This window comes from Oxyura jamaicensis, chromosome 6 (assembly GCF_011077185.1).
Source record: "Oxyura jamaicensis isolate SHBP4307 breed ruddy duck chromosome 6, BPBGC_Ojam_1.0, whole genome shotgun sequence".
NCBI classification, from domain to species: domain Eukaryota; kingdom Metazoa; phylum Chordata; class Aves; order Anseriformes; family Anatidae; genus Oxyura; species Oxyura jamaicensis.
In genome coordinates this window covers 7,868,473-7,891,457 of record NC_048898.1, presented here as the reverse complement: position 1 = coordinate 7,891,457, position 22,985 = coordinate 7,868,473, and the positions used below count along the sequence as shown (strand labels likewise).

The 22,985-nt window shown below is 42.1% G+C and overlaps 1 long non-coding RNA gene across 1 annotated transcript in view; it reads left to right on the top strand.

Moving 5' to 3' along the window:
* LOC118168863 overlaps positions 1 to 22,985 on the top strand; it is an 88,050-nt gene that overhangs the window by 60,979 nt on the left and 4,086 nt on the right. Inside the window, exons 3-4 of the long non-coding RNA XR_004751825.1 lie at positions 2,700 to 2,820; positions 10,927 to 11,011. This is a non-coding gene — a long non-coding RNA (uncharacterized LOC118168863). The remainder of the gene's footprint in view (positions 1 to 2,699; positions 2,821 to 10,926; positions 11,012 to 22,985) is intronic.

Below are 22,985 nucleotides of genomic sequence, written 5' to 3'. Positions count from 1 at the left end.
AAACATTTCAAAAATGTCTCCATCTCCTCCCCTCATTTTAAATAATTCTTTGTAGAAAACATTATTTTAAAAAGAGATCTCCCCAAATGATATTTTCTTCCCCTCAGGAAGGCCTCCAGATTGGGAAGACAGGTCCATTTTGAAGACGGGGAAGAATAAACCCTCCAGTGTTTGAAATTTCTCTTCAGATCTGCTTTTGGTGCCCGCAGTGTTCTCCCAAGAGTCCGGGCAACATTTACCCCTGAGGTAGCAATTAATGATGGAAACTTTAAGTGGAATTACATTTTTTTTTTCCTGGGGAAAGTCTGACTGCCTTCTTTGATGAATTCCCTATGTTATTGGACAAGTCATTTCCCCAAACCTGTTATTCTGGATTGTTATTTACTTCGGTTTTAAGTCTTTTTGCTAAATTCACCACAGTATTGATCATTCAACATTCATTAGGATTCTCCCTCACCCTCCCAAAAAAACACCTCAAAGCCCTATCCCTCTCTCACTATGTAGCATTCAATCATCTCAGCGTGTGATTTTTTTTTTTTACTGAATCCTGTGCAAAGCAGCATGCAAGCTCCTGTCCAAAAATGGACCTTTCCGGCCGATGATCTGAAAACATTTCTGATATTTCTCCGTCACTTCCAAAGACAGGAAAATAGAGTCAGTTATAAACCCAGATAAAACTATGGGTTACGTTGAGTCTCTTGGCAGTCTGTGGGAAAACTGGCATTGGAAGAAAAAGACCTCCTCCTGCCCCTTTGATGGTAAAATCTTGCTGAGGACTTGGTGTGGTAGCACTGAACACGTGCACGTGCTCTGGTCTAACATTTCCCCTTATCTCTTCATTTATTCCTTCATTAAGCTTAACCTGAAATGCCGATTCCATCAGAGGACAGAGCTTTGATGAAGAGCACTGCAGTTCTGAGTTCCGTTCTGTTTCTTTTTATTGCTGCACGTCTTTATATTGTATGTGCACTAAAGAGAAATGTCATCTTTTTGGCTCTGAGAAGAAGCAAAACTTCAGTGCCATACTTAGGCTCGCTTTAGCTTGAGTGGGTTACTAAAAACTCATCAGCATATATGTCTGACTGCCGCTCCCAACAAGAAGCAAGCCTTTAAGAGCTTCGGAGTTGTTTGGTGAAAGCTGAGAGGTTTGCTTTGGTTCTGTGACCATCTCTATTTTCTGAAAGAGAGCTCTCAGATAAGCGTGTCTTTCTTCACATGAATCCTGACCTGTCTAATAGCAGTAGCCTGAGATACAACTACTGGTCAGCTTGCAATGCAATCTGCATCCATCACACGCAGCCCTCTGCTTTTGGAGAAAAGGAGGCTGGGTGAGCATGGTGACCACCCAGACTGTTAGGTGCCTGTCCAGAAGGAACCTTCTGAAATTCATCAGCTGCTGTTTGGGATGTCATAGAGCCTTCTGCACTACTGAAAAACGATGCCACACGATCCCACATAAAAACTTTCTTAAAAATCAAATGCCAGAAATTTAAAAAATTCTGGTATTAAAAAAGGAAGCCTGGGGTGAAGTATCTGTTACATCTTTAATTCCCTCCTCTGCTAGGATCTATTCCTATAACGGAGGGCACACGATAATTAGCATAAAAGTGAAAAGTCAGTGTATTTGTGTTAAATGGGATATAAGTTTTCTTTATGCTCAGTAGGAAAGTCCTTTCTTGAAGCCTTTATTGCAGAGTTATAAAGGAAAGCAATTTTACCAGGAAAATTATGTCTTAAAAGCTGTTTTTCAATTTACATGCTTTGTTTGTCTTTTGTCATGACAGAAATGTTCAGGGGTCCATACTTATTTATCCCTTCTTCTACTCAGGAAATGTCATTAATCTGCAGAAAAGATGGAAATGGTGGCAGTGCTGCTCTTAGCAGGAATTGCATGTTTCTAAAAGTAAAAAGTTTTGGTATCTCGTCATAGACACAAGCTGATATCTGAACCCCTGCGAACAACCTGAGGCAGGTTTTTACATTCACCAATGTCAAAATTCACTTGGGAAAATAATAATTAAAAACAACAACAAAAAAGCTTTCTCAATTTCTGACCCCTAATTACAATTAAAACCAGACTTTTCCGTTTTCCCAAACAGATGGGAAAAAATCAAAATGTTAAGTAGCTTCATTTTCACTGTGGGGCTCTTTCAAAGGCTTTAAGCTTCTGGATGGCAGCCAGATCTTTGGTTGAGTTTTTCTCCTTGTGTTTAGTCCCTGTAGCTCTAAAGGCACAAGACAGAGGAGCTGCACTCAGCTCTCTTCAGCACGCCCTGCTTGTTTCCTCTTCTGCTCAGTTAGCAAACTTTACTCAAAGTAGGTTAATGTTTCCAATGCACAGCAGGCTCCAAAACCAAGGCTTGATTTTTATTTTAATGTTTTAACCTGTCAGCACTCATCCATTCAACGACTTCTATTTACCTAACATGGGGTATTTTAAAATGAGATTCTCTAACACCTAGGCACTATTTTTAGAAAATAGAGGGTTTACTTTAAAGATAATGGGGCAATTAGCCTTTCTGCAAGGACAATTGGGGTTTGTCTTTTCCTACCTAAGCCTTTACTTGTGAGAATTTTCCTGGGGAATCATCCAAGAAGAACAGGAGGCAGTGGGACTTGCATCAGAAGGCAGGTGTATTTTTGGGTAGCCCGCATTCAATGTTCTCCCCCTCACCATTACACTTGCATCAACTTTTTAGTTTCTGAGGACTTTGGACCTGGGCTCTGGTTGAAGACTGTGCCACGACTGGGATACAGGCAACTGTGGGGCTGCTGGTGGTGCAGAGAAAGAGAATGCAGCGTGGAGGCAGCGGTCAGTGTGTGTGTAAATATAAGTTTTCCTTCTTCCTTTTGAAGTTAGAGTTGTTTGGGATGTTTCCCTCTCCCTGTGTAGCTGTGACCCATCACCAGCACACTCCCAGGCTCCGTGGGGTGCCAGCACCCACCAGCGGGAAGCTGGAAACTGCTCCCAGCCCCCGGTGAGGTGCTGGTGTTCAGCTGCTCCCCTCCGTCTGCAGCTTAGGGAGTGCTGCAACAAAAATAGCATGGTATCAGAAGAGCTAATGGCTGTAAGGTTACGTAGTGGAGTTCACGTCTGACAACATTTTTACAGCAAGCTCTGTGTGATTGTTGGGCAGGAAGAAAATGATAAATCTGTGTTTGTGTTTGCATGTCCTTTCGGCTGCTTGTCAAACCCACGTACGTCCTGGGCGAGTGTCAGTGGTGCTCAGGACTCTTCAGAAAATCTGAGTGGAAGCTAATAAGTGCCTTTTGGAAGGACAGGACTGTGTCTCAGGCTTATCTTTAAGACGTGGGCTCATTTGTCAAAACAGGGAGGCAATACCTAGTGAAAAGTGCTCGCTGCTGTGTGTCGGGAGCTGGAGAGTGGAAACTATTAATGCAAGTGTGTGGCCTGGAGGAATAAATATATTGAATGATCTCCTAATGGACAATTTTAAATCTGAAAAAAAAAAAAAAAAGTATATATATACCGAGTATATATTGCTCCATCTGAGTTATTTGCCTGACTTTGATGAGAATTCTTCTTCTTTCTGTGTCACTGTAGTGAAAAATCACAGGGAACTTCTTAATCTGGGGTAGGGAGAGACTTTATGCTTCAAGTTTTAATATCTCCACACTTATGAAATATGTTATAACTTGGGTGCTTCTCATGAGAAGCCCTAGAAAGCAGCAGAAGTGGTTTCAGGGTTTCAGAGGCAGGAGGAGAATTAGAATCATCAGTGTTAAAAAAAACAGCCTGTGTAAACAGTTTTAGAGCTGAAGAGTTATGCAAAGCCGTATCTTACCTTGGCCTCCTGCCCCAAACTGCATGTCCGTAAAGCATTCCAGTCCTGCCTTGACACATTTTATAGCACATTTCAACTTTGAGGGAAATAAACTAGTAGTTAAAATACTTCTCCAAGTCCTGTGGTCAGCCCCAGCAGCCTGTGGACCAGTTGACCTACGAGACTATTTCAGATGTATGTAGGACAAGAAGTCTTGGCTTGTGTGCTGGCTGCTGTTTGCACTCTCAGTGAGGAGCACTTGCAGTTGACCCTTAGAGAGATGCACGACTGTTCAGTAAATGCGCATTCCCCGTTTGCTGCTTTCTGTGGCTTCCCGAGCTGCACCGGGGGAGCTCAGGCTGGGCAGGACGGGGCATTTCTTTCCCATGAGGGTGGCCAAAGGCTGGAGCAGGCTGCCCAGCGAGGTGGTTGGTGCCCTGTGCCTGCCAGTGCTCAAGGGGCGTTTGGACACTGCCCTCAGTAACTTCTGGTGAGCCCCAGGGTGCTCAGGCGGTTGGACTTGGTGAGCTTTCTATTTCCCTTCCCACGGATCTGTTGTATTGAATTGTTTAATCTCAAGTAGCAGTTGTTTAATCTTAGCTTAGAGGAGGTGCTTGCAAAAGATGATACAATCAGCTTCTGGAAAGTAAAAACCAGTTCTAAACAAAAATCCTTGGGAGCAATGATAAAGAACAAATCTGCCACAGGCTGTGTAGTTTGTGGCACCTACATTTTTAGTGCCTAGATCCAAATTCCTTCAGAGGTTGGATACATTTGTAGTTTCATGCACACCAGAGCTTTAGGGGCAAAGCCTCCCAGTGCAGATCCTGAAGCTCTGGCAGGGACCAGGCAGCAAAATGCCCTGGGTGCGATCACCTGCAGCCTGTCCCCCCTGCACCCCGAGGCACCCTCCCTGTCCTGCCCACCCTCCTCAGGGGACTACAGGTGGGAACCTTCTGCACTCCCACCTCCGATCCCAGCAGACTGTTTTTTTATCTATGAAGGGCTTGATCCTCTTTGCACTGACATGTTCCTTGCAGTGCAAAAGAGGAACTGATGTGTGAATTAGAGCAATTTATGCTCATGTAAAGAACTTGATGATTCTGTAATTAGATGGGCATCTCTACTGAAAGCGCATGTCAGCAGCCGAAATAGATGAGAAAACTGACACGTTTTGTTTATATTGCTCTCGATTCCTCTCTCTCTCCTTTTTAGATTCAGAGTACAGTTCAAACGAATGTCTCTCTAGATTTTGTCTCCATAAGAGGCTCTTACTACAACAGCATGCTATTAAGAGGGGCTTTGTGTTATTATTTTGAGGGTGTTTGTGTGCACTGAGATAATACCACTCTATAAATGGAATGCTTTTTGCTTTGTTTTTAAAATAGTTTTCTGCTTTTAATGAAATAGTTTTAAAATAGTTTCTTGCTTTCAGAAGAGCAAAATACAGCTGCTACTGGCATCTGATTAATGCTTGCTATTTGATGATAACTGTAATTAAATTCAGCTAATTCTCCACTGCAATATTTATGGAAAACAAGGACCAGGAGCTTTAGTTTAACATTTATGCTGGAGAGTTTAAGGGCATAGGAAATAACTATAAAAACCTGCAGGGCGCAAGCATGGGGTGACTTGTAGGGATCTTGGAGCTTCCCTTTTGCATCTCACTAGGTGATGTGGAGCATCAAGCTCTGCCTTAGCATGCACTGCTGCGGAGGTACCCCTCCAACTGGGCAGCCATCAAGGGGATTTACTGCCACCTTTGTCTGCCTTCACTTTATGATTTAAGAGAAGAAGAGAGAAACATCGTTCCCCTAGAGGCTCCTCTTTGGTGACAGCTTCTGAAATATCTGAGCTCTGACAAGCGGATGCGGCAGCAGTTTGTGGATGTGTTAGTGGTTTAAGCAGTGCCACCGCTCTCTGCTCATCACATGTACGTTAAGCGATGACAAGAATGTCTCCAAAACTGTTTTTTTCCCTATGTAGCTGTGCCTGTCCAAAATGATCATAGGAATCCCTGCATCCAGCTTTCCACATTGTTAGCTAATCCACCCTGTTTTATCGCTTGGTAGGGAACTGTTCTGATAAAACCAAGTTTTTGCTTTATATGTCCTGAAATGGTGGTGTGGTCTGACTAAAACGTTATCCAGAGTGTGTCCACCAGGACGCAGGATATATCGTTCCGGCTGCACACCAGGTGAAGGTCTGTTCATGCAGCAGGAGAGGAGCTAGGGCACACAGTGCTCGAGTGTTTCCGTAAGTGGTGACAGGGGACGTGTCCTCCAAACAGGCAGTTGGCACCTGTGTAGCAGCTGGCTTCCAGCCACCAATTCTTTCTTAGCATGGTTCAGGGGTTAAAGCGTAACTCCAGCCTTGGGGCATCTTGGGTAAATTTTAGCCATACAGTATGTACCTGGGTACCGGTTACCCTGCTGTAATGTGCAGATTAAAGTAAGTCTTAAAAATATTTCAGATCCAGACAAAAACATCCTTCCTAGAGGAGGGAAAAGGGAAAAAAAAAAAAAAAAAAAAAAAAAAAAGCTAAATATTTTTGATAAGCCTGACAGTTTTGAATAGAACATTTCAATTTTCAGTTTCAGTACTAGATGCTTTTTTTTTTTTTTTTTTTTCTATGCCCTACTTTCTTAGGCTTTTCTCATAAAGTTATTGTGTGTGGCTAGGAGAAAAGAGCTTGCTTGTCTTCCTCAAGTTTATTTAGAGCTTTTCCTTGACTAATGCCTTTTGTCACAAGTGACAGTGACAGACCTGTTTGGTAATGGAGATCAATGGAGATGAAGGTGACATTTCAGAGCAGTGTTTTAAAACTATTGTATTAGTATTTATCTGACCACAGCACCTAGGAGCACTGGCTCATAGTCTAAGAGCATGGTGACCCTGTAACTTCTGTCCCTGTAGTCTTCCTCTTAAAATGCACGTTTTGCCTCTCCGTCACTCTTCTCCCACCCACTACTTCTCCTATTCACCATTTTTCTTGCCTATACCAGAAAGGTCTTTGTCAGTCTGTGGCCTTATGAATTTCTTCTCAAAAGACCTCTCACACTGTCAGGGGGGCTAAGAGCCCGTTGGCTGAAGGGGGCTTTGTCAAGAACCGATCGGTGCCTTGCTTCCCCTGGGTCACCGCGCCTGGCTTTCACAGGGACAGAGCCTTCGCAGTGGGGAGTGCTGAGGGCACAAAGGGCATCGCTTCCTTCTATTCCACACTGAGAAAAGCGTAGTGCTGGCACCGAGCAAATCAAGGAAGTGTGATTTCATGCTCCAGCTCGCTCCAAAAATTGGAGTGCACTGAAGATACTTGTGAAAAGTGCTAAAGTGATAGACAGCTAAGAACTTAAGGCCTCTTTTTGCTTGGAGAAAGATGTACAGCAGAAGCTAATTGTCATCCTCCATTACATATTGGAGCAGTCAGCTCTGAGTATATAGTACAGTTCATTTCCCAAACACATTTAGGATTTAATCCGTATCTTCTTTACCGAGGTAGACAGGAAGGGTGGCAGCTTTCAACTCTGCAGTGATCTGAGGCCACCATATACTCAAATAAGTTTCAAAGCAGCTGTCAAATTAAAGCACTACCAATGTTGACTGGATTTGAGTAAATATTTACTGCCGTGCATGGAATTACTTCTCTCTCTACACATAAGCTCTACCATCTGTGTCCAGAAGCACTGGCTTTCGGGGGCTGTTGACTTGACATCCTCTGCCTTTAATTCCAGAATAAGGTCAATTCAGATAGTGCATAATATAATTGCATACAAAACATGATCTCAGTAACTTCTGTACACAAACAAAATGAAAACATATTAATAACCTACCACACATTCTCCCCAGTTGTCTTGCACGATGTCATGGCAATACATTTAGCACAGACCAAGCAAAAGAAAGACAGATTGCTTTCCCAGAATTTGCTCAGCTAATGGAGAAAAATCCACCCTGATCTAAGCTAGCTCCAGCAGTTTCTCAGAAATATTAATGTCTCAAGCTCTCATGCCTTTAATAAAGTAAAATGTAATGCATTTCAATGGAAAACAAATTCTCCATTTTGGCATTTGTTGCAGCTGATAACTACAGTGCTGGTTTCAAGCGGAGCATGCTGAGCTAATTACATTTCTTCTAAACACTGTTGATTTCTTGATTGCTAATGTGGTATTTGAGAGTCAGTGATTCTTAAATGTCAGCTTAAGAATCCATCTTTACCAGTCTGAATCCCCTAAATGCAGGCCTTGTTTTACCAATATTCCCAGTAAAGAATTACTCTCACTACTGCTTGTCTTGCAAGGAAGACAAATAACAATTTCCAAAGGCTGGATTTCTTTTCTGCACCACATTTAATTGGTGGGAGCATGGAGACATGGAAACATTTTCATTAATGCTTCATTATTAATCAGCGAAAGAGAGATGCAGCTCTTGAGGGAACCACTCAATGGTAAATTCCCTAAACAATTTACTGTAGCTTCCTTCAAAGAAGCAGTTCTTTGAAAAGATAGACAGCCCTATTAGTGCAAATGTTGCAACAGAATGATGACAATGAGCTTCCCTTTTAATGTGCTTTTTCTGAAAGGGGAAATAAATCCCAGTACCTGGATAGCTCTGAAGTGTTTGGTAAACAAAGCAAATATTATTTTTTCTGGTCTGTTTTTCAAATTTTTCAAAGGTTTTGTGGGCAGTTTTCATACAGTTTTTGGTTGAATAGTCCCATAAGTTGTACATTTCTATTTTTATTGTTTCCACTTATTCATCTTTGTACTTATTATAATACTTTATCTGTTACTTGTTTTCAATCGTTGTGATATTGCAATGTAATAGTAATTAAGGCTGTGTTTAGATTTAAGCAGAGACATCTTTGCATGTCCCGCATTGAGCTTCTACCACCATGAATCCCCCTCGGAGGAGGAGAGCCTCGCTGTGACTATGTTCAGTGCTTCTTATTCCTTAGCTTGCTGTCGCCATTCAGCTGGTCAGCACACAAGGTCTCTTGAGCAGCTGTAGCAGGGACTGGGAGGTGCAGAACATCTGAACCTTATTTACATGTGAAAATGGGGGAGAGAATTCTCTTGAAAATGGGTCCTTGATGGCTAGTGTGAAGAAAGATGTGAAAAGAAATCTGAGTAACTAAGTTGTTCTCCAGTCCTTACTATTATTCTGCTTATTGGCAGGTCTGTTAGGGTTGGTCTTGGGACCAGAGCTCATATATGGTAGTTCTTGCCAGCAGAACTCTTGGGTTTTTGATTCCCTTCCCTTCCCTCTGTGCTGCTACCAGTAGTTATGCAGAGGCCTAGCTAACACAGCCTCCTCTTTTACTGCCTTGGTTGCAATTGGCACCTCTAGGCAGTGACAGACTAATGGGATGTGATGGATGGAGCTGTCATACAGCAGTAAACCATGCGGGTGTTGCTCCTTGCAGCCCTCAAGTATGCCGGATCGCCCCGCACTACCCTTGGGTTAACCAGCTAGCCGTGCAGCTCCGCAGGTTTGGGATGCAATCTGCTGGGGCCTGGCAGCCTGAGCTCTGCCCTTTTGCAGGACAGCGTGCTGTGAGCTGGGGGTCTCCTGGCACTGCCAGTGAAAGTAACAACCACAGCAGTGCTCCAGCATCTGGCACGTGTTACTGGGTGCTGAAGCCAGAAGAATCTACTCTTCAGGATCACTCTACCTCCATGCAGCTTCCTAAAACTTTTTGCTTGCCTCCTGGTTGAGCTAATTGTCTCAAGCACTGTTGTCCTCCTGGACTGCCTGGTGCTGCAGCTCCTCTTCCTGTGTTTCTCTGGTTGGGTGCTGTGTGACTGACTTCTGTTCTCCTTAAAAGATGTTCAAATGCTTGTAAGCTTTTTGGTCTCCCTGGGAACATTTGTTCATAACAAGATATCATAGAATCATAGAATATTCTGAGGTGGAAGGGACCCACAAGGATCATCAAGTCCAACTCCTGGCACCGCACAGGTCTACCCAAAAATTCAGACCATGTGACTAAGTGCACAGTCCAAATGCTTCTTAAACTCAGACAGGCTTGGTGCCATGACTACTTCCCTGGGGAGCCTGTTCTAGTGCGCAACAACCCTCTCAGTGAAGAACCTCTTCCTGATGTCCAGCCTGAACCTCCCCTGTCACAGCCTGACACCATTCCCGCGGGTCCTATCGCTGGTGACTAAAGAGAATAGATCAGTGCCTGCCCCTCCACTGCCCCTCGTTAGATCGCGATGTGGCCTCAGCCTCCTCTTCTCCAGGCTGAACAGGCCCAGTGACCTCAGCCGCTCCTCATATGTCTTCCCCTCTAGGCCCTTCACCATCTTTGTAGCCCTCCTCTGGACACTCTACAACAGTTTTACGTCCTTTTTGTACTGTGGTGCCCAGAACTGCACACAGTACTCGAGGTGAAGCCGCACCAGCACAGAGCAGAGCAGGACAATCCCTTCCCTTGACCGACTAGCAATGCCGTGCTTGATGCACCCCAGGATACAGTTGGCCCTCCTGGCTGCCAGGGCACACTGCTGGCTCATATTCAACTTGCTGTCAACCACGACCGCCAGATCCCTCTCTGCGGGGCTGCTCTCCAGCATCTCGTCGCCCAGTCTGTACATATAGCCAGGGTTGCCCCCTCCCAGGTGCAGGACCCGGCACTTACTTTTGTTAAACTTCATGTGCTTGGTGATCACCCAGCTCTCCAACCTGTCCAGATATCTCTGCAAGGCCTTGAGGGCAGAAAGGCCTTACAGAGAGGTCTGGACAGAGTGGAGAGCTGGGCAATCACATGAAGTTTAACAAGAGCAAGTGCTGGGTCCTGCATGTGGGATGGGGCAACCCTGGCTATACGTACAGACTGGGCGATGAGACGCTGGAGAGCAGCCCTGCAGAGAAGGATCTGGGATAGACAGAAGATATGGCATGGGAAAAGTATCCCATTTTCCTACTGCTGCTCGATCAAATAATATTTAGTCATGAAAATCCACCATCTGTAGATTTGTAAACCTTTAGCCCTAAGGATGAAAATACTTGGGAGTGGAAGAACTGAGGAATGCAATTAAATTGAAAATGTAGCAAATTACATTCTCATACATTGTGGAAGAACATTTTTCATTCAATGAAAAGAAAATAGCACATCTTTTTGCCTACTTTTTTCTCTCTGCAGGATTTGTTTTCTCAGCGATGCAAATCACATCAGAGATGTCCATAAGACTATTTACTGCTTTCAGCTCAGATTGGAAGGGCAGCAGGTAAGAACTTGTATATTTATCTTCTTTTTAACTCTCGTGAGAGAGTCACAGACCTGGGACCTATCATGACTGACATAGCAAGTCATTAGATAATTATATGGAACCCCCTTTTATTGAAACATCTTTGTTAAAATGTGCATGCTAAACAGAATTTTAATAGGCTATGACTCTAACTCCCTAAGCTTCAATTTGGTAGCAGAGAAACTTCAAGCATTTTCAGCATTATTTTATGAACATTTTAAACAGATCCCGTTATCAGGCAAGAGTTTTTGGAGATAGATGTTATTTTGCTTTGACCTCAAAGCAAATGTTTTGTAATATGCTTATTGTGATATAAAGCATATGTACAATTTCAAGCTATGATGTCAGTTAGTTCTCTCTAGTTTCAGCCTTCCTGTCTAGCCCCTCTATGCCATTCTGCCAGGTCACCAGGTCTTTCCTTTCGGTCTAGTGCCTCTAATATATTTTATTATTTTCCACTGGCTGGAGTAGGATCAAGCTGCTGCATTGTTAGTTTGATGCCTTTCCTGACATAAACTTACCTTTCCATCCATCTCCACACAGGAAGAGGAGGAGATTCTCTTCCTGCTGGGCACATCCTTCACTCAGTGCCAGGAAAGCCCCATAGATCAAACGCTGCAAATGCTTCTCTTGCAACAGAATACATTTAACTCATAACAGTGCCCAGAGCTTCTTGACATGTGCGAACTGAGCATTTGTCACATGTGTTAGTTTGACAGCAAAGAGATGCTCTCTTCCCACATGGAAGCCTAGACACAAGACTCTAATTTCTATTCCTCTACAAAATCATGAATAATTTCACATTTCTTGATTAAAGTGAACAACAACAACAACAACAAACAACTAATTGTGAGGAATAATATTCTTTCTTTAACCTTAAATTTATCATTTTTTTTCCTTAATTTAGCCTATAAGAGGAAAATTCCATCTTGAACTCAAGGAGTTCAGTCATACTGTGAGCCCTAAATATACAATAATATGATAGAAAATATCAAACATCCCTAAATTTAGATATTGCTACTGTTTTTCTTGTAATACTGCACCCTAGGAATCCTCCACATGGCATAGATCTAGAGCTGCAGTTGATCATATGTTTATTAATGTTTATGTAGCAACATAAATATATATTTTTTTATGCTACAAGTCAATAAGCACAACCTTCTCTCTGTTGTAAATCTGTCAGAAGTCCTCCGGAGACCTAGACTCATAAGGCTCCTAGTCTAAGGTGCTTGTAGTATGAGCTTCTTCATAAAAATAATTTGAGTGACTCACTCTACTGAGGTCTGTGGAATTATTTGTATGAAGGAGAATATTAGAATGGTTTCATACATTGGTAATTGATGTAGGTATCTGTGTAAAGCACTTTTATCTATTAACTTTCCTTTCTTCTTTGCCTTTTCTTACTCTGTCTTTCTTTCCTCCCCTAAAGGAATACGTAAAGCTTCCCAAGGCTATAAATCTAGTCTTTTTTCCTGCTCTTTCTTTGAAACAAATGCATGATGAAATGCTGCCTCTGCTGGTGTTTGCCCACCAGAGTTAACCCTCCCATGAGGGCATTCTCCTAGCCAGGATCCAAATTGATCTTTTATATACATAAAATCTCAAACATTCCGTAATATCTATTCATTTTTTGCATATTATATGTAAACAGCAACAGATGGAGATTGTAATAGCTACATGAAAATAGGGGAAAAGGTATTAAACATTTACACATGGCAAGAAGAGTCAAGGATCCTTGGAAATTGCATCTTGTGTGGAAATTACAGTGTCATAATTCTTTCTGTGTGACAGTCATGTTCAGTTATTTTGCTTTTCAGAACAACTGTTGAAATCTTTTGATGCATGTCCTATAACAATTTTGTTCATATTTCTTTGACACTAGTTTCCTGGCCACATATTGTACATTTTTGAAACAAAGCTCTCAAACCTTGAAAAAGGATTTTCTTCCTTTACTTTTGATTCGGCTTGTGGGAAGGGAAGATTTATATGCATTGAACAAACATACATTGAAACAGCTATTAAATAAAATTCACAAAGAGGAATCACTATTTAAAACCTGTAGGTATTACATCTAATGGAGTAGTTAATATTCAAAGAAAATGAAGGAGCTAACAAAAGCAAACACTTTCAGATGGAATCTACTTCTAAATAATAACTTTGACACAACATTTTCTGAATCATCTCTTTTCATACAGAGATGCAAACATGAGGCAGTGGTACAAACCTTCAGGTTAAAACTGCCTCTCGCTCTCTGAGTATTACAGAAACCAATTAGAAATATCAAAACTAATCATGAGACAGTGGCCATCAAGATGGTTGTAGCCATGAAAAATCTAACACCCCCTTCTTATTAATAAAATTTTCTTTAAAACTGTATTGATTTTCTGTAGTTACCCTGTTTCCTCTTTGGCAAAGCAGGCAATGAGGAGTGTAAAGGCAGACCTGATGCTTGCCTCGGGGAGGCTGGGCTCAGGGTGCCTGGAGCAGAGGAGGCTGCGAATCGGGGGCAGAGGGTGCGGCCACGGGGAGATGGAGAAGGGGAGAGCAAGTGGTGCTGGAAACCTGCGTTAAGGAGAGAGCTGCCAGGAAAGGAGAAGATCTTTAATTTTACAGAGCAAAGAGAAAGTCTGTTTTGTGTCTCTAGTATGGGCTGAAAGGCAAAAAATCCACGAGGAGAAGATAAATGAGAGAAGGGTCTGACTTATGCCACTGCTCCTATTGCAGATAAACTGCCACCTTTACCTCCTTTTGAGGTTATCCAGGCTATATTTTCCAGGGTCCCCTCCCCTACCCTCACATTGCCAGTCTCAGCATCGCAGGCAGTGAATGGTCTATGCAAAGAAAGCACCAAAGGTTGCTCCAGTGCTGCTTGTGGGAAGCACTGGCTTGGGGAAATCTGTCATTTTTGGTGGCAGGATCCATGCTTGCCATAGCCAGCTTCATCTGAAACCAAAATATTTTAAAGTTACCTAGTGCCTCAGTGCTGTTTCTTTGTCCAACAAAGCCTCAGAGCCTTTGTCCATCTTGCTCTAAATGTTTTTCTGTGGTTGTCCCTTACTAATTCACCAGGATAAAAATCAGTTGTGCCTAAGTAATGTACTCTAGTAAAGTTTTCATTGAAAACCATGAGGAATATGTGAAATGAGTATGGAAGAAATGTGTGTCCAAGCTGCTTACTCCCTGCATGTCTCTGCTGGGCTCAGGCTGTCCGCTTTTCAGCAGATGTTTTCCTCTGCATGCTCATACAGTGTAAAATTAACCAGGACTTTGGTCTAAAGTACCTCTATTAGTAGGTCATTTAAATGGTTAGCCTAACATACTCAATTTTGCATTTGTGTTTTCCTAAGAGCATGGGTTTTGTCAATTTGTTTCATCCTGTACCCAGCTGTCTGTAATTTTGCTATCAATATCTACATTTTTATGGTAACTTAGATAAGTATTACTAAATTATGGTGATTTTATAAAATAAAGAAAAAAGCCATTAACCTCAGCCAGTCAAAAATAATCCTATTAATTTCCAGTCAAATTGCTTCGCGATGAATTTGTAGTAAAATTCACAAAAAATTAACCATTTCACTGCAGAGTAAAACAAGTATTTAATTCTCTTCTTCATCCACTGCTGTAGCAGCATGTCACCATAGAGCTGACAACAGCCGGTGGATGATGATACAGGTATGTTCTGGTCTGAGGTCCACCTTGAGGACACCAGTTTTTGTTTTTACGCCAGCAGCTATCTGCATAGATGCAGAGTCATTCTCACTGTGAAGCATCCTAGCTTGGCTCTGGCCATAAGAATAGCTTCTCCAAAGACCTCAAGGATCAATGCAATATGATTTTTTTTTTTTCTGCTGTTTTACCTGCCTTAATGGACAAATGCATTTGTACACCTTGCATCATTTCTGTTCTGAAAAATACATGACTTAAATTGACCAAACTATATCTGTCCTGCTCAAGATTCTACTAAAGCTGTTGGATTAGGAAACTGAATTGGTACAAACAATTTTCTTATGGAGATTTCTATTAATAGCTTTGCATGTTTATTAAAGTGGGATACTTCTTAAAGCCTCAGAAGCATTGATGAGCTGAAAAGCTGAAGGAGAATTTGTTTGTTGTCAATTTCTGCGTTGTAGGGTTTTTTTAGGGGCTTGCTTCATTCTCTGGGTGAGCTCTGGCTGATTAATCCTGGATCATGGGAGCTGCACAGGACGATGGCTGGTTCCCAGAGATGCCTGCAGAACTTCTGAATGATTGAGTCCCACACAAATTTGGAGAGTTTTTCTTTAAGGCTCTCTTGGGGCTTAACATTTCTTAGGATAATTGGGAAAAATCGCAGCTAATATTCATAACAGAGCAATTGTCACTTCAAGCCCCCAAATCCCTGGGTGATAGCTCAATACATCAAGTGACCTTCATCTCTGGATGACAAATGTGGAGTAATTAGCCTGAAGGGAGGTATGTCTGAAAGATGTTTCAAATGCTCCAAATTCCCAACCTGGTCAGCTAGAGACTCTCTTTACCAGGAGCCAATTCCCAGGTAGCTCACAATTTATGTCTGTGAAAAGCTCTCAGATCTGGGTCTTGACCTTAGTGTGGATTCCTTGCATCCTTCCCCCATCTCACCATGTGCTCTCTTCTTCTTGCCCCAGCGCACTCCTGCAGAAGCAACCTCTCTGATATGGAGAGGGTGAAATGCTGAGATTTCAGCCAGCTACTCCTGATGTCTTCAGCTTTTTTTTTTTCTTCTTTTTTTTTTTTTTTTCTTTCCCCATTCTGTTTCTAGCAATAAGGAGCTCAGCCCTGAGTCTTCCCAGGGCTTTCTACATCTCCAGCACCTCTGAAGAAGCATAGGAGGGGGGAAATATTTGGCAAAATAAATGCATTTGGGAAGGGAAAAAGAGAATTTCCAGCATGAAAATAAATATACAAGGAGGAGATAGACAAATCTTAGAATCATTTAGGTTGGAAAAGACCCATAAGACCATGACAGGTTAAAAAACAGACAGAAAATAAAGAGAAAAGGGAATAAGCAAGCAAAAGGAGAAACATCATCACATGCTGGAGTGATTTTTATTCCACTAAGATACTTCAACAAAGAAAAAAAATATCAGAGATACTGACTCAGGTCTCTGTCCTCCCCTAAAGCTGATCATGTCATAGGTTATCAATGCCAAGATTGTTTTTTATAGTCTCTTCTAGCAAGAATATGTTTTTCTTTTGTCTGCATTATACCCACATCTCACGTCTTCTACTATTATCCTTGTGTTGTGTACTGTTTAGCTGAAGATGCTGCTATGTTTTCCTTGTGAACGTGAGTGTTGTCCCCTTCTGATTCCTATTAAATATGCCAAAGTGTAACTACTATTACTGATGTGGAGAAATAAGGCACTAAGTTAACTATTAACAGTAAAGCAGAAAAAGATGAGAGTTGTGCATGCAGAATGGACGTACAACGCCTCTACAACACCACTCTAGGATGGGAGCTACAAGGAATTAAGCATAGTTTCAGTACATTTAAGTAGACAAGGATGGCACAGTCCTTTCAAGGCACAGCGTTATCCATTTAAAATATACCAACCTGACAGTTAAATACATCCTCTCTTTTAGGGCACAGAGCTACAATTCTGAAGAAAAAAAAAAAAAAAAAAAAAAAAAAAAAAAAACACAACACACACACTGAAACCCTTCTCTTTTCACAGCCTATAAATCATGTGCAATATCTCTGTATTATATAGCTTCCATCATGCCCACAATCATGTTACAGGAGCCTGGGCTCAGTGTAATCATTATCCACTATCTGTCTTATCTTTCACTGTGCTGGAAAACACCCGCACTCTTAAATTCAGAAATGATTTTATCCATAGAGAAATGAGTATCTATTAGAAATGTCACCATTCCCCGCCATTCCTCTTGCATTTAACCTACACCGGTCTGCCTTTTCTGGGGAGTATAAAATACTTGTTTTCCTTATGGCAGATATGAGTCAAAAATAAAACAAAATGTGCTTCATTGGTGCAGCTGGGAAAACCCTGGCTCTCAGGGTAGGCTGCACATACCCGACGAGGTCACCTTTCATCTCTGCCCACGGCTGATGCATTTTCAAGACGTGGTATCACGGCGGTGGAGCTGGCACCCTTGCCTGCTGGCTGCCGTGTCAGGCTGCAGAGCGCTCTCCGAGGCCAGCCAGGGGCTGCAGGACTCGGAGCGGGCTCCTGCAAGTTGTCCCTCGCCTGCCTGAGTCCCGGCAGCTGGCCATGTGGGGATCTGCCTGCCTATCTGGCAGCACAGTCCCACGTCTTTCTTCCATGGAGTTTATCTTCCTCTTGACCCGATTTCCAGACAGCCGCTGTCACTCAGCCCGTGTGCTGGTCCTAAGCTCAGTGTCCACTTTTCTTGCTGCTTTTCCTCCGGAGGCAGTGCCATCTTTTTGAAATCTGGTTTGGGGGAAATACATTTCCACATCTGCATCAGTTAATTAATCCTTAATCCACTTGTTGGCTACTGCAAGTACCTGGTTTTACACAAAGAATATGTGCACTTTATTCCTCACAGATTTGCATGCATTTTGAAGTTCATGTGGAGAAAGGAGGAGGGAATCTGTTCACTGTCTGCCTAGCACAGGTGCCGCAGGAGCTGCCGGCGGCCCAGTGGATGTGCCGTGCTCCTGGCACAGCTGGGGAAAGCGCCGGGGCCTGGCCCCTGGTGGCAGCTGGCAGCAGGAGCTGGCTCAGGAGAAGTGCACAGCACCAGAAAGGGGCAGCGCAGTGCTGTCTCTCACTGGAACCAGGACCGGGCTCATTTACTACTTGCCTTAAGTGCTGTTGGTTTTGCTTTTGCTGTCATTTTCAGGCTCCCTGCCTGACTGCAGGCTTCCCGTTGCTCCAAGCCCCAAGCAAACCTCCAGGCACATGTGTGTAAAGTAAAGAGGCAAGGTTGGGAAGAAGTGCTGTTAACACCCGAGTTAGAAATACAAGGTGAAGGAAGGTAAATCTGTTTAAGGTATTATCTGGCTCTTAGTTTTACCTGAGGTGATATATGAAGTCTAGGGCAGAGAAGGGAGATGAACCTTAACCTTCCATTCAAGTGCATTTAACCATAAAACTGTCATTTGTCATAGCATACATGATGAATGCACAAATACAACCACTTTCCACACTGTTCCTATGGGAGGATTTTACAGTTATGACACTGTACAGGGATCAACCGTCTTGATTTAGTTCCCTGCATCTGCTGTACAGCCTCCTCAGCACCACGAGGAACCCGCCCTCGAGGCTGACATGCCTCTTCTGAGGCACCATAAAAACACACAGATCTGCGGTTGGAAAGCTCCGTGGTGGGAGGATGCCAGGGCCAGGGAGATAGATCAAGACTTTTAAACTGTTTTCTGAAAGCTGCTTCTGGGAAGTATTTCTTTGCAGTATTCAAAAGCTCTCTTAAGAAGTTATACAATCAACACCGGCCATAGAAATTGAAGCATATGCAATATTAAAACAAAACAACACTAACAACCAAACCACACAACAACAACAGCTGTCTAAAGAGGGAGCTGGGCCTGCAAGGTAACAACAACAGCTGTCTAAAGAGGGAGCTGGGCCTGTAAGCTCAGTGTGTCTCAGACAGCTCATACCAAATGCCTCAAAGCACTTTGAGCCTCAAGGGACCAGTGCACTTCAGTGAGTAACCATGCCACACTGTTCCTGTAACCTACATCCTCCTTGCCTTTACCCTGGTGCTAGCGTGAGGATCTGAGCTTCCTGAAGCCTTTTAAAATAAATTTCCATTAACTTCGGTGGCTGGTACCTGAATTCCTGATGCAGATCCTTGCTTGTCTGACATGTCCACTGTTCAGATGTAGGGTGCTCCGCAGTAGGCTCCTTCCAGCTTCCTGCCCACCCCTACAGCTGGACCTGTGTAGCATCCCTCCTCCTTGCTTGCTCTGAGGTGAGGAGAGAGCCTCATCACCTGTGTGCTGGCCTCCAGGGCTGGGGCATGGGGAAGGTGGCAGAGGCCTCGCCTGATGGCTGAGGAGCTCTGCCAGAAGCAAGCAGCTGCAAGTGAGTCAGGTCTTGAGTCGGCAGCTCCGCAAGGGTTTGCTTTAACCCACAGATATAGGCACAGCTACCCCTGGTGTGATTGCCATCCCTGTGGTTGAGAGGGAGCAACGTATGCATCACAAATACTTTTACACCACCAAAAACAAGGATGGTGGTGTCGTCCCCCCCCCCCCACACACACTTTTCCCATTTTTTCCTTCTGAAAAGCTTTCCTAGGAATCAAGGACTCCTGGTGGAAGTATTTAAACCTTCCAAGCAACCATAATTAAATAAATATTCGGTATACTCTTCAGGTACGACTGGTGTCACATGGGCATTTTGGCTTTACTTGCCTTGTTCCACTTCGCTCTGGTGACCTATTTCTTATATATTCAGTGGCCTTTTCTTACAGATGTGACAGTTCAACATCTCACCATTTCATATAGTTTGGTATTCAATGCTTTTCACATTATTCTATTGTAACTTCCAAAAAGGCAAATTACTCAGTACTTTAAAGGAAATACCTTCTGTCCAATGCAACCTTGCGCTGAAATCAAGGGTTTGTAATCTATCCTCACCTTTATTAAAAAAAACATAAGGCACCATCCTTCACGTAGCTCAGATACATTTCCCTACATGGTGACATACCATGTCTGATCTCTTTGAATTCCTCAGTATGAATTCCTATTCAGTGCACTCAGTGTATGGAATATTATTTAATTTTCCACATGCTGTGTGACTGAACACTCTGATCATGGAAACAGAATAGTCACACAGCCTTGCACTGCTTTCCTTTGCAGTCTCTCATTTTGTTTTGTTTTCCGTTCCTACATCTGAGGATTAAGCACTTGCTGTCTCCCCTCCTGTGACCAAGGAGAATTTTGTACTTCTTCAGCCCCATCCTCAGTACCAGGATTGCACAGCCCTGACTTGGCAAAAGCTCAGCAATCGTCTCATCCTATGTAGCAGCCACCTCCCTCCCTGCTCTATGTACACTCATGCTTACTCATATATATGTATACATAGAAAGGTAAAAAAAATTGGTAGCTTTTAACCCATCTGAGATTTCTAGTTTGGGCTGACCTCAGGGACCTCTGTGGCTATAGCACAAGGGCTCTTGTGTCACTGCTTTGTCAGACAATATCCACGCCTGCTGGTATTGGTTTTAGCAGTTACAGCTGGCCTAAAGGAGCATGGAAAATGGGCAATTTATAGGGTATCAACACCAGTGTCTTGTTCAGGCACTGTCATGAGACAGTTGCTCTATATGACATATAGACAAAATTTCTGCATTTTCTGTCACTTACTGTACAGATTAAAGGAAAGATAACCTGTCCAATCATCATTATATGCTCAGAAGCACAGATGGAAAAATCTGTGTGTATCAGTTCTGTAAGTCTCAAGGAAACCTGCAGGGGAAACAAATGACCCACAGTGAAAATGTATAATACTTTACAAAATTGGTACCTGGGAGCCATGTGGCTAAACTAGCAGTAAAAATGACCCATTCTTTTCAACAGGAAATTAGTTCTCCCCTGAAGTATAGAAAAGAAATTTTTAGGCTGCTTTACCACCTGCTCCTCATCCCTGTGATCTGTGTATTCACTTTTGATTTATGAGGGAAAGCGGGGTTCGGGGGAGAGGGAATCAGGTGAATTTTAAATGACATGTATCAAGATCATAATGATTTGTTTTTTTCTTCTACGCTATTTAAAAAAAAATATCCTATCTTTATACAATAGCTAAATTGTAACTGCTTGCAAAGCTAGAGATTTTCCTGTTACATCTCATCCAATGTTTTATCAGCGCTCCTCTGTCAAGAAATTATTTTGCTAAAGAGTACAAATGAGCTATTTGATATGCAGCGAGGCTAACCCATATGTAATGCGACTGCAGGTCATATCAGCTGTTACCTTTGTTCTTATTGCTATTAATAACTTGTATGTATGTCTACATATGTGCATGTGGGTGTATTTAATGCTCCCGGAAAATGTCACTTTAACTCCCCTGTCATCAGACACACTGTGCAGCAGTGGGGTGATTTTGCTATTGCTCTTCAATATGTGAAATATTGCTCTTCAATATGTGAAACAGAGCAACTGAAAGATATGCTAGACATGTTATAAGGCCATGCTAAAAATAGATATAAATATTTTTGTCAAGCTAAATAAACACCATCAGTATAAAGGATGGATTGTCTCACCCTCATGGAAAACCATGAGACTGGATGTATAATTTGCCCTCAAAACTTCTATCAAATGTCAAAATAGCTCACAGGATCTGGCTTCTCTTAGCCTGAAGAAAGACAGTATAATTATAAAAGACAAAAAAAAAGTTACTTGTTAATGATTCTTACCTGCATTGCTAGCTTATCTTTAACTCTAGTAAAACTTTGCTCACTTTTCAACTTATGGAAAAAAAGCCGTCTTTCCAGGCACCTCTGTGCCTCCAGCTGCAGTGAGGTTATCTGACTAAACTGCTGGTCTTCTGGCATGCCCAAAATGAAATTCCTGATTTTTGTTGGCATCTTCAAGCTGATTCCTGTAGTCTTCATGTTCATGCACTTCCTGGTGGTGGGCACTTCCTAATACACGGTGGCAACCACACATTATGCTAGCATTAATGAGAATTAATTAGCAACGAAGTTACAGAGTGGCTCAAAAGATAAAGCACAAAAACAAAACCTGAACTGTGAAGGAAATTGCATGAATAGAATGCCACAAACAAAACATTGTGTTGACAATTAGCTATACAATTAAATCCATGTAAATCAATTAATTGCATGCTTGAGTCTCTGAGGAGCAAGCAGATCACAGTCTGGTTGGCAGTGCCTACCAGCAGACCATGTAAAGTACCCTGTACTATATTTTATACTGCAGTGTACCAAAGTATACGAGAGGAGCCTGTACTGAAGAATAAGGGTCAAAGGAATCAAAGCACTGCAAGCAGTGTCCAATTTCAGTTTCTACTTCCTGTCAAAGGCATCTATATTTTCTTACATCTTACCTTCTCTATGGTGGAAAACAAACAAGGAGTTATGCGTACTGTGAGCGTATTTTCCTCTTATAGATGAAGAATTTGGTTGTTAAGGTTTCAAAAAGAGACCTTAGTCTTTCTGGACTCCATTATCTACTACTGCCAGTTGAGAAGAAGAGATGGTAAAATCCAACAGAAATTGATCAAAATGGATGTTTCTAAGGGTGCAATTAAGGTAGTTGAAGTCAAATTATACTTTTTTTTTTTTTTTTTTTTTGAGAATCTGAGAAGTTTGGATATAATTAATATCAGGATCAAATTTCTACCACTGTTCTTTGGAGAGAAAATTCATTGCAGCTTCTTTACATAAAACTTGGAGGGGGGAAAAAAAAAAAAAAAGTTTCACTGATAATTCTGCTGATTTTTTTTTCTTTTCTCTATAATGTTTTCTTTCTTTCCTGCTTGTTACTAAACTTTTTTGTTCCTCCTTTTGATTAGAATTTTTTCTTTGCAATTTTCAACTCAAATTATATGGGAGGAGTAAATAATATTCTTTAGGACTTGTGAATACAAATGTCCAATGAATTGGAAGAACAGAGCCTATATAAAGACAGTTTTAAATGTGGTATCCCTGCAGCAATAGTATGATAGCAATATGTGTTTTTCCAACAATTTATTTTTCTCACGGTTATGCTGCTTTTTGTGTTTCTTATTAAAAACATCCCAATGACTAAAAATTACTCTCCTAGTCAAGGTGTCATGAAACTGAGAAATCACAAATTAAGTACTCCTGCACTGAAGATGCTTCTGTAGGTACTAATAATACACCAGTTCTCTGGCTTATTTTGTGACAAAAGTTTGCTTGTGAAGCTTCTCGTTGAAAGTTCTTATGTTACTCCAAACTAAATGTTGACTTTGTTTGAAACTGTAAAAGAGTTCTATTTTTA